Raw genomic sequence first — 10,318 nt, forward strand, 5'->3', positions numbered from 1 at the left:
GTACTGAGCCTGCGGATGCTCTTCCCTGGAGAGAGGGAGAGGGACAGTGGACAGAGGACAGGCGCTGTGGTCAATGTGTGGAGAGAGGGACAGAGGACAAGCTGTGTGGTCAGTGTGTGGAGGGCAGTGCTGAGAAAGGGACAGAGGACAGAGCTGTGTGGAGTGAGGGAAATAGGACAAGCTGTGTAGTCAGTGTGTGAAGGGCAGTGTTGAGAGAGACAGTGGACACAGGACAAGATGTGTGGTCAGTGTGTGGAGAGCAGTGCTGAGAGGGGGACAGAGGACAGAGATGTGTGGAGAGCAGTGCTGAGAGAGGGACAGTGGACAGAGGTCATGCTGTGTGGTCAGTGTGTGGAGAGCAGTGCTGAGAGAGGGACAGAGTGGACAGAGGTCATGCTGTGTGGTCAGTGTGTGGAGGGCAGTGCTGAGAGAGACAGTGGACACAGACAGAGGACAGAGCTGAGTGGTCAGTATGTGAAGGGCCCTCTTTCTAACTGAAAGAGATGAGCATGTAAACGAATCAGCACAACTTCACTGAGATGCATGTGCGCAGTTTTTTATGATGATTGATCGCTACCTGGATAGTTACAGTATAGTTTAAGTAGTAGCAAAATTAGCCAAAAACAAAATGCAGTAAAACTAGACTTTACCTCCAGCTGTTCTTGCGCGTAATGTTTCGGTGTGCGGTAATTGATCAATGAGGTGAATTCAGCACAAGTGGACCTCACAGGTGGTGTCACGCAGCTCCTGACCCAGAGCATTCCAGTAAGCACTGAGCCTGGAGGGTTCTGGGGGAATTCGAGCAGCTGAGCCTTCAGAGTTGATCAGGGTGCCGGTTGAGCCCCTTAAAGTCCAGGCAGTGCTGGTTCTGGCCCAGCCTCGGTCTTCAGCCCCAGGATGTCTGGGACAGCCCGGGGGAGTGGGTGGGCAGTGGACAGGGTGCTCTGACACACCTGTGTCCTGGAGTTGACCTGGCAGGTGTGGGTGACACGGTGCTGACCTGGAGTCCTATAAAAGCTAAGAAAATCAGGATGAGACTGCGGAATTGAGCAGAAATACTCCGGCAATTCCCATAGTCACGGTCCACGTGCACAGTCATGCCAGGGGTTGCACATCTGGCCAGAGGTCATGTATCTGTCACTCTTGACCTCCCATTCAGAAGGGTCACTGACTTGGTGACCTTTGAGCCCTGCACTCTTCCCCAGAGACCTGTACTGTAGATTAGCAGTCAGGTGGTTTTATCCTCTTCCCCTTGCGACCCCGTTTCTGCCCCACTCTCCGTCTCTCTTTCTGTTTATAATGTACAATGCATGTTTGTTTACCTGTATAAACATATAGGGAAACATTTACAGATGCCACATGTGATATTATTTGAGATGCACAGTTGTTGTTCCTCAGGGTGGGACAGGAGATCACACCCTGGGCACCAGCTCTGCTGAGGACTGGAAGCTGTTCTGGTTTGGGAAAGTAAGGGAATTCTGGGATTAGATTTGTTATTTTGGGGAGGAATGTTTGTCTAATCTCCGAGTATGTCTCACAGTGCAGTAGGAAGTGCACCTCTGTCTCTATTTCTCCCCGCTGGCAGTGGGAGCACAGCCTGTCCTCTCTGGGCAGCCAGGTCTGCCTGTGTCGCCCAGTTTCTGTGGCCAGGCTGTGGTCACTGAGCACATCCTTTCTGGACAGCCAGCTGTGCCTGTGTCCTGTTTCTACCCCACCCTCTCTCTCATTTCTTTGGATCCTTTCAGGTGTAGAATTACTTCTCCTGAACCCCTCACCCCCAACCCCCCCCCCCCCATTACTCCCTGGAACAATATTATTCCTGCAATTAACTTTCCTGGTGTTCCTGTCCGCTGGCTCTCCAGCACGCAGCGCATTCCCAGACGGAATGCCTCAGCTCCCCCCAGTCCACTTCAGGGTAATAGCTTCAGTAATTGAGTCTAATGGCTCTCGTTCATTAACTTCATTAGGGCACTTAACTACAGTCCCGCTGGGGCAGGCTCGGGCACGATCAGTGTGCGTCCGTGAGTGTCGGTACCTGTGTGTACGTGTCGGTCCCTGTGTGTACTGTGTGTGTCAGTGCATGATTACATCAGTAGTACAAGTAGATAGCTGCATCAGCATGCGCAGGCTGCAAAGGAACAAGTCATGGTTTATTCACACTTGAAGAAGGCTCCACAGCTGAGACATCGTGTTTCTTTTCTTCCCTTTTCAGCATGGAATAACCTTGACTTGTTCCTGATTACATCAGTGCCTGTGTATATCAGTGTGTGTGTGTGTGTGCGTCTGTGTGGCCGTGTCCGTGCGTGTCTTTGACAAGACGAGAGTCCCTCTGTGCAGGCGCGAGTGTGTCAGAACTGAAGTGTGAAAGCTATTTCAATATTGAGAAATGGTCCTGTCCTGACAGACGGGACAGCGGGGCTGGTGTTCTCTTGTCAGATCTGTCATTGGATCTCCAGAGGTCCTGACAAATCACCCTTGTCGCTTTACAGGTTTGTATTGTGTTCCTTTTCTTTGCCTCCTCCTCTCTTTGTCCCAGTCTCTTCTGTCTGTCTGCCCCTCTTCTATCTTTCACTCTCCCTGTGTTCCTGTCTGTCTCCCCTCCGGCTCCCCCTCCCGCCCCCTCACGGTAACCAATACCTGACAGATGGCCCCGTCTCAGGTTTGAATCCTCCGGCGACAAGCAGCAGAGCTGGTACAGTTGTAGTAGTATCGGTCACATGGGACCTTCAGGACTTTGCAGAAACACATGGAACATGCCATCACTGTAGCAGGCTGTTTGCCCAATCAACTCCACCCTTTTCAATCAAAGCCCTACAGCCAATCAGCACCACCCATTTAAACAATGATCACCACCTATACAGCCAATCAGCAACACCCATTTAAACAATGATCACCACCTATACAGCCAATCAGCACCACTCATTTAAACAATGATCACCACCTATACAGCCAATCAGCAACACCCATTTAAGCGAAGAGCCCTGCCCATGCAGCCAATAAACACCTCCCATTTAAACAGAGAGCACCACCAACCACTGTCGTAGCAGCGCTGTCGTGAGGCCGGCTGATGTTAGTGTTATGTGAGGTGTTGTGTTGTGTGAGCAGTGTTATAACAGTGCTGGCCTCGGGCTGACTGGTGTCAGTGGTGTGTGTGTGTGTGTGTGTGTGTGTGTGTGTGTGTGTGTGTGTGTGTGTGTGTGTTTTGTGTTGCATGAGTATTGTAGCACTGTTGGCCTGAGGCTGGCTGGTGTCAGTGTTCTGTCTGTGTAGTGTTGTGTGAGGCAGTGTTGTAGCAGTGCTGTGCTGAGGCTGGCTGGCGTCAGTGTTGTGTGTGTAGTGTTGTGTGAGGCAGTGTTGTAGCAGTGCTGTGCTGAGGCTGGCTGGCGTCAGTGTTGTGTGTTGTGGTAGTGCTTTGTGAGGCAGTGTTGTAGCAGTGCTGTGCTGAGGCTGGCTGGTGTCAGTGTTGTGTGTTGTGGTTGTGCTTTGTGAGGCAGTGTTGTAGCAGTGCTGTGCTGAGGCTGGCTGGTGTCAGTGTTGTGTGAGGCAGTGTTGTAGCCGTGCTGGCCTGAGGCTGGCTGGTGTCAGTGTTGTGTGCAGTGTTGTTTTGTGTGAGTGTTGTAGCAGTGCTGTGCTGAGGCTGGCTGGCATCAGTGTTGTGCGTGTGGTGTTGTGTTGTGTGAGGCAGTGTTCTGGCTGCCGTCAGTGTGGTCAGCTGGCGTCGGCCAGCTGGCTGAGGTGTCCTCCTCTCTTTCCTCTCTTTCTACTGTCCTTCTCCACTCCCAGAGCTCAGAGCTGTCTTGCACTGACAGGTTGAGCAGGTCTGGCTTCAGCTGTATTACATTACAGAAGAGACAGAAATCAGATAGTGTTATTGTCAGGCCCTCTGGCCAAACATCACACAATCCCTCTCTATCGCACGATTGTGCTCACCATATGACAAGCAAAGATACAGCTGTTCTATTTTCTCCTTAGCAGATACCTCCTCAAAGTCTTGACAGAGTGAAGGAACTTAATCTCTTTAGCCTTGAACAGAGATGACTATGAGGTGACCCGATTAAAGTATTCAAAATGATCAAAGCAACTGACAATGTTACACCAGTGGACTTTTTCAGGATCAACAGGGAAACATGAACACTATGATGACACACTCACACACTGGTACAGAAATCACTGATGCAGTCAAATGATGGTGTGACACAGTGATAGTGTGTGATAGAGTGAGGCACTGACAATGCTAGTGTGCAATAGTGTGACGACTGACAGCAATAGTGTGCGATAGTGTGATGCACTGAAACAGTGATAGTGTGTGGCACTAAAACAGTGACAGTGTGTTTCACTGACACAGTGACAGTGTGGGCCACTGAAATAGTGATATTGTGATACACTGAAATGATAGTGTGCGACAGTGTGATACACTGACACAGTGATAGTATGAGGCACTGACAGTGATAGTGTGCGACGATGTGATGCACTGACAGTGATAGTGTGCGATAGTGTGAGGCACTGAAACAGTGACTGTGTGATATACTGACACAGTGATAGTGTGAAGCGTAGTCAAAATGGGTTTTGCCCCTTGCAAATGTTTTCTGCTTCCTTCTCCTTCTTTTCCTTCATTCTTCCTCTTATCTTTTCCAGTGTTTCCCAGCTTTCCGTGCTTCCTGCTCGGCTGCTCACTGCCAGCACATCTGTGTTAGATTTGCAGGCTGGGAGCTCCATCACTATGCCCCCCACTGTCCTGGTGTGTTTCTACTGAGCGCAGCTGAGTAATGCTGTCCAGGTGCTGTGTGCCTGACCCAGGGCCCCAGCTCGTTAAAGCAGGGTGCAGACAGCACCAGCTCCTTTTCCTTCCAGAACACAGATCATTGTGGCAGGATTGGTCTGCCCTGAAAACTGTGTGATGTGTCACTCCTCACCAGTACCGGATGTTGTATGCTGCCCCCGGTAATGCAAATTTCATTAGTAATTTGGGATTAGGAGCTCGGGAATCTTCGGAATAGACACTCCGGCTCCCCATGAAGATCCCTCATAGAAATCATGAGAAATCACCCACCAATAAAAGCCATCATCCCTGAGCCCCCACAGCAGAGTGAGCACTGACTGGAGGAGAGATGCAGCTCTCACTGACAGCACTGAGAGATCACAGCAGAGTGAGCACTGACTGGAGGAGAGACACAGCTCTCACTGACAGCACTGAGAGATCACAGCAGAGTGAGCACTGACTGGAGGAGACACAGCTCTCACTGACAGCACTGAGAGATCACAGCAGAGTGAGCACTGACTGGAGGAGACACAGCTCTCACTGACAGCACTGAGAGATCACAGCAGAGTGAGCACTGACTGGAGGAGACACAGCTCTCACTGACAGCACTGAGAGACCACAGCAGAGTGAGCACTGACTGGAGGAGAGATGCAGCTCTCACTGACAGCACTGAGAGACCACAGCAGAGTGAGCACTGACTGGAGGAGAGACACAGCTCTCACTGACAGCACTGAGAGATCACAGCAGAGTGAGCACTGACTGGAGGAGAGACGCAGCTCTCACTGACAGCACTGAGAGACCACAGCAGAGTGAGCACTGACTGGAGGAGAGACACAGCTCTCACTGACAGCACTGAGAGACCACAGCAGAGTGAGCACTGACTGGAGGAGACACAGCTCTCACTGACAGCACTGAGAGATCACAGCAGAGTGAGCACTGACTGGAGGAGAGACACAGGTGTCCCCCAGCTAAGCACAAAGGGTGCTGTTGCAAGAGAAACAGAAGAGCACCACATCAACACTGACTCAAATACACAAACACACTGACACAGATACATGAACACACTGATATATAAATATTCACACTGATAAATGAATACAGAGTTACAAAACACATTCACTGATACATGAACACACTACCACAGACACACATTCTTATACTGAGAGTGTAAACCCACTGACACGGATACACAAACACACACTCGCACACTGATATATAAATACACAGACTGATAAATGAATACACACTGACACAGATCACACTTTCTCACCCACACACACTGCCTGAGAGGGGATCGAGTGGGCCTGACAGGACACCCCACCAGAGCATGTGCAGCACAGCTGTGGAGATGCCTCTGGATGTGGGCTGCGGCCCCACTCCAGTGGGAACTAATAACAGGTCAGAGATCTCTGTTGACACCTCCCTTACACAGGCCTGGGTGCAGAACTGTTCCAGCTATTCCACACATGGCAGGGGGTAAGGGCTCAGGGTCCAGGAGGGGCAGCTCAAGGGCGATGGGGGTCAAGTGTGCAGCTCACGGGTTTCTGAAGCGCTTCTGCCTCAAGATTTCCCCTCTTAGTTAATACTACTGCTGTCTGAGAATCAGTTACTACTGCTATACTACTGCTGTCTGAGAGTCAGTTACTACTGCTATACTACTGCTGTTGGAGAGTCATTTACTACTGCTATACTACTGCTGTCTGAGAGTCAGTTACTACTGCTATACTACTGCTGTCTGAGAGTCAGTTACTACTGCTGTTACACTGCTCTAGTTGTGGAGTAGTATGTCTCCTATACCGTGCTGGTCCTGCTACTATAGTCAGATTCTGCTATTGCCACCACAGTTACACCTTTGGCTGCTGTTGGTACAGCACAGTTCCTGTGTTTATATATAGCCCACCAGTGAAGTGCAGCCCCCACCTCCCATTCTCTCTCACCCCCTTCTGCACTCCCTCTCACACTCTCCTTTTCCTCCTGTCTCTCCCCCACTCCTCCTATCTCACTCCCTCTCCTCCTCTCTCTCTCTCCTTCTGTCTCTCTCCTCCTTTCCTCCTATCTCAATCCCTCTTCTCCTGTCCCTATCCCTCCTCCTCTCTTCCTGTCTCTCTCCCACTCCCCCTCTCCTCCTGTCTCTCTCTCCCTCTCCCTCTCCTCCTGTCTCTCTCTCCCTCTCCTCTTTTCTCTCCTCCTCTCCCCTTCGCTCTCCCTCTCTCTAGAAGAAAACAGGCGTCTCTTTCATCTGAGAAGCGATGATTGTGACGGGTCTTGGGTGAATTTCGGGAAGGCTGTGGGTGTGATCTCAGTTTTCCTGACGGCTGGAGATCGTGCTGCAGGAGCAGCTAAGCGAAGCTCAGATGTGGGAGCACTCCCCCTGTCTCCCGGCAACAGCGAGCAGAGCTGGCGGGGCGCCATGGGCTGTGTCCTGTTCCAGATGTTGTTGGGATTGTATACAGATGTCTGCCTCGCTCCGGAGTCTCCCATTCTCCTGCCTCAGGAGTTTTTTTTATAGCTGTGCTGAGGCCCACCAGCCAGGGGAACGGGTCTTTTTTCCAGTCGCTGCGCTGGATGGAGGGAGGAGGGGAGTCAGCCCGGTGGCTTTCTTCAGGATCAACAGTGCAACACAAACCAGTTACATGGAGGACAGGGAACAGAAGGCACTTTTTTACACCAAGGGTGGTGGGAGTGGGGCACAAGCTACCCAGCCATGGTGTTGGAGGTGATGACCAGGTTTCTTTCAAGGAACACCTGGATGAGACCCTGGGATTAATTAGCTCCTGACTACCAAACAGGATCGATGGGCCAGACTTCCTCCCCTCGTTAGTGTCCTGTCTTCTGTTCTTACGTTGCTTTGCCTTGATGCAATTTGTTTCTATGCTGAAAACCTGCATCATGGCATTTCGGGAAACGGCACCCATTGCAAAACGCCATTGAGTCACGCAGCTGCCATCTGCTATGTTCTTGTCTGGTTCTGTTCTCCAGAACCAGCCCAGTTAGTGCCTCTTTCCTCGATCCTGTCTCAAGCTTGGAGTGCCCCATCCGTCTGATATACAGCTGGTCTCACTGGCTAAGAAGACAGCTGTTCAGACCGTGTGGAACACAAATATGCTAGATGGCCCCAGTTCCTTGCCTGGGAAAAGCCCAGTCCGACGTGCCAATCCGAGCTCATCTGCGAGTCTGTGGGAGGCGGGAGGAAAGCAGAAGAAGCACCTGGAGGAAATGGGAGGAGGGATCATGCAGATCCCCGCAGACAGACAGACTCCCGAGGTCACAGGGCTGAGCTCAGGACACTGGCGCTGAGGGAGCAGGACAGCCAACCATCGCCCCGCCGCTGTTTGTTCAGAACAACTGGGAGGTCACAGAGCAGAGGGGGCCCATCTGCCTCCTCTCGGTTGCTAATTGATCACAGAATCTCGTCATCCAGCTGCTTCCTGAAGGATCCCAGGAAACTGGCACTGGGCAGCTCGTTCCACACCCCCACCACTCTTTGTGTAAAGCAGCACCTCCTGTTCCCAGTCCCGAATGCACTGCCCCTTTGTTTCTATCTGTGTCCTTGTGTTTTGGCGTTCAGTCCTCCCGGCTGTCCTAATCGGCGAGCATTCAGGATCTCGCCGTCTCTCCCCGTCCTATGACTCATCGGTGTGGCTGGTCCTGGCAGTGCAGTGAACAGGGATGGCCGAGTGAGAGGAACAGAGCAGGAGAGTCTGGGAGGGTGTGTGCCTTTCAGTTGAAAAGTGACAGACCCTGCACCAGCTGCTCTCTGTGTGAGAGGGAATAATTCTCGGGACAGAGAATTCTGCAGGCAGAGATGGCCCAGACATCACGAGTCAAGCACGATCCGAGACGGGCGGAGCTGCGATTCCATGCTCTGGTTCTCCCTGCCGGCAGGCAGAAGGTGGATTCCCAGACAGAGCTCCCTTCTCGTCACTAGTCTGTTTTTGGTTTTGCTTTATTTAAATCCTTTTTAATTGCACAAGCAGTGCGGGATTTCCCGGGATTGAGTCCCGGATGTGTCTGGGAAATGAGGGTTTGGTGGAGGCTAGACCACTTCAAACAAGCTGCAGTCGTGCTCTCCGATCGGCCCGGACGCTCCTCCCTCTGCCTCTTTCTCTCCATCACAAATTGGAGGCCTTGTCTAATCCCTCCGCCTTTCGTTGAGTGTGTGTGTACCAGTGCTGAGGTAGTGTTGTGTGTGTAGTGTTCTGTGATCTGTGGTGTGTAGCTGTGCTATCCTGAGGCTGGCTGGCGTCAGTGTTGTGTGTGGGTGGTTGTGTGAGGCAGTGTTGTAGCTGTGCTGTTCTGAGGCTGGCTGGCATCAGTGTTGTGTGTGTGGGGGGGGGTTGTGTGAGGCAGTGTTGTAGCAGTGCTGTGCTGAGGCTGGCTGGTGTCAGTGTTGTGTGTGTGGTGTTTAGTGTGTTTCTGTGTGTTCATGTGTTTCTGTGTTTGTGTGCTCTGTGTCTGTTTGTGCTGTGTGCTCTATGTGTAATTGTGTTGCGTGTTGTGTCTGTGTCTGTGTCTGTGCTGCATCAGTGTGTGTGCTCTGTGTGTGTCTGTGTCTGTGCTGTGACAGTGTGTGTGCTGTATGTGCTCTGTGTGTGTCTGTGTCTGTGCTGCGTCAGTGTGTGTGCTCTGTGTGTGTCTGTGTCTGTGCTGTGACAGTGTGTGTGTGCGGTATGTGCTCTGCGCCACTGGGAGGGAGGGTGAGGAGCTGAGAGAGGGTGCTGGGGGAGAGGGGTGAGGCCGTGTCATGCTTAGTGAGACTCCCTGACGGTCAGGAAAGCAGGGTCAGGGCTCTCCTGTCCAGAGTCAGTGAGCTGGAGGGTGATGGAAATATCACTCTCCATCACTCGCTTCCTCTCCCTCTCGCTCAGAGCAGCACAGTAGTCCGGGATGAAAGGCAGGCAGTCCTCACCCTTGACCCCAGCAGGGAAGGGCTCAGGCCTTCATTTCCTGTCAGTGTGCTGGCGTGCTGAGCAGAATTCTGGCTTCCTGCTGTGGACTTCCTGGAATGCTCTCTGCCACTGGGAGTGGAGCTCCATAGCTCTCCCTCTGTGCCTGATCGCTCTTTCTCTATCCCTACTCTCTCATCTCTCTCCATTACTGCTCCTTCTCTCCTCTCATATTCAAAGTCTAAGAGTTTTATTAGCACTACCAGTGAATGACAGTGTTGTCAATGCAGTAACAGTTAACAAAACGTTCATAGACATTCATGACAATAGAAGTCTTATTGTGAGAAAGGCTGAGTGTGCTCCTCAGGACAGGGGACAGGAGATCACACACTGGGCTGCAGCTCTGTGCTGAGTTTCCTCCTCACAGCTCAGCAGAAAGTGCATCTCTGGCTCTGCTTCTCCCTGCTGGCAGTGGGAGCACAGCCTGTCCTCTCTGGACAGCCAGGTCTGCCTGTGTCCAGTTTGTGTCCAGGCTGTGGTCACTGAGCCTGTCCTCTCTGGACAGCCAGGTCCAGTTTGTGTCCAGGCTGTGGTCACTGAGCCTGTCCTCTCTGGTCACTCAGCCTGTACTTCATCACAGTCTGTTTCACCTTGTCTCTCACTGTGCTCAGAT

Source organism: Atractosteus spatula, chromosome 3 (assembly GCF_055471065.1).
Source record: "Atractosteus spatula isolate fAtrSpa1 chromosome 3, fAtrSpa1.hap1, whole genome shotgun sequence".
Classification (NCBI taxonomy): Eukaryota; Metazoa; Chordata; class Actinopteri; order Semionotiformes; family Lepisosteidae; genus Atractosteus; species Atractosteus spatula.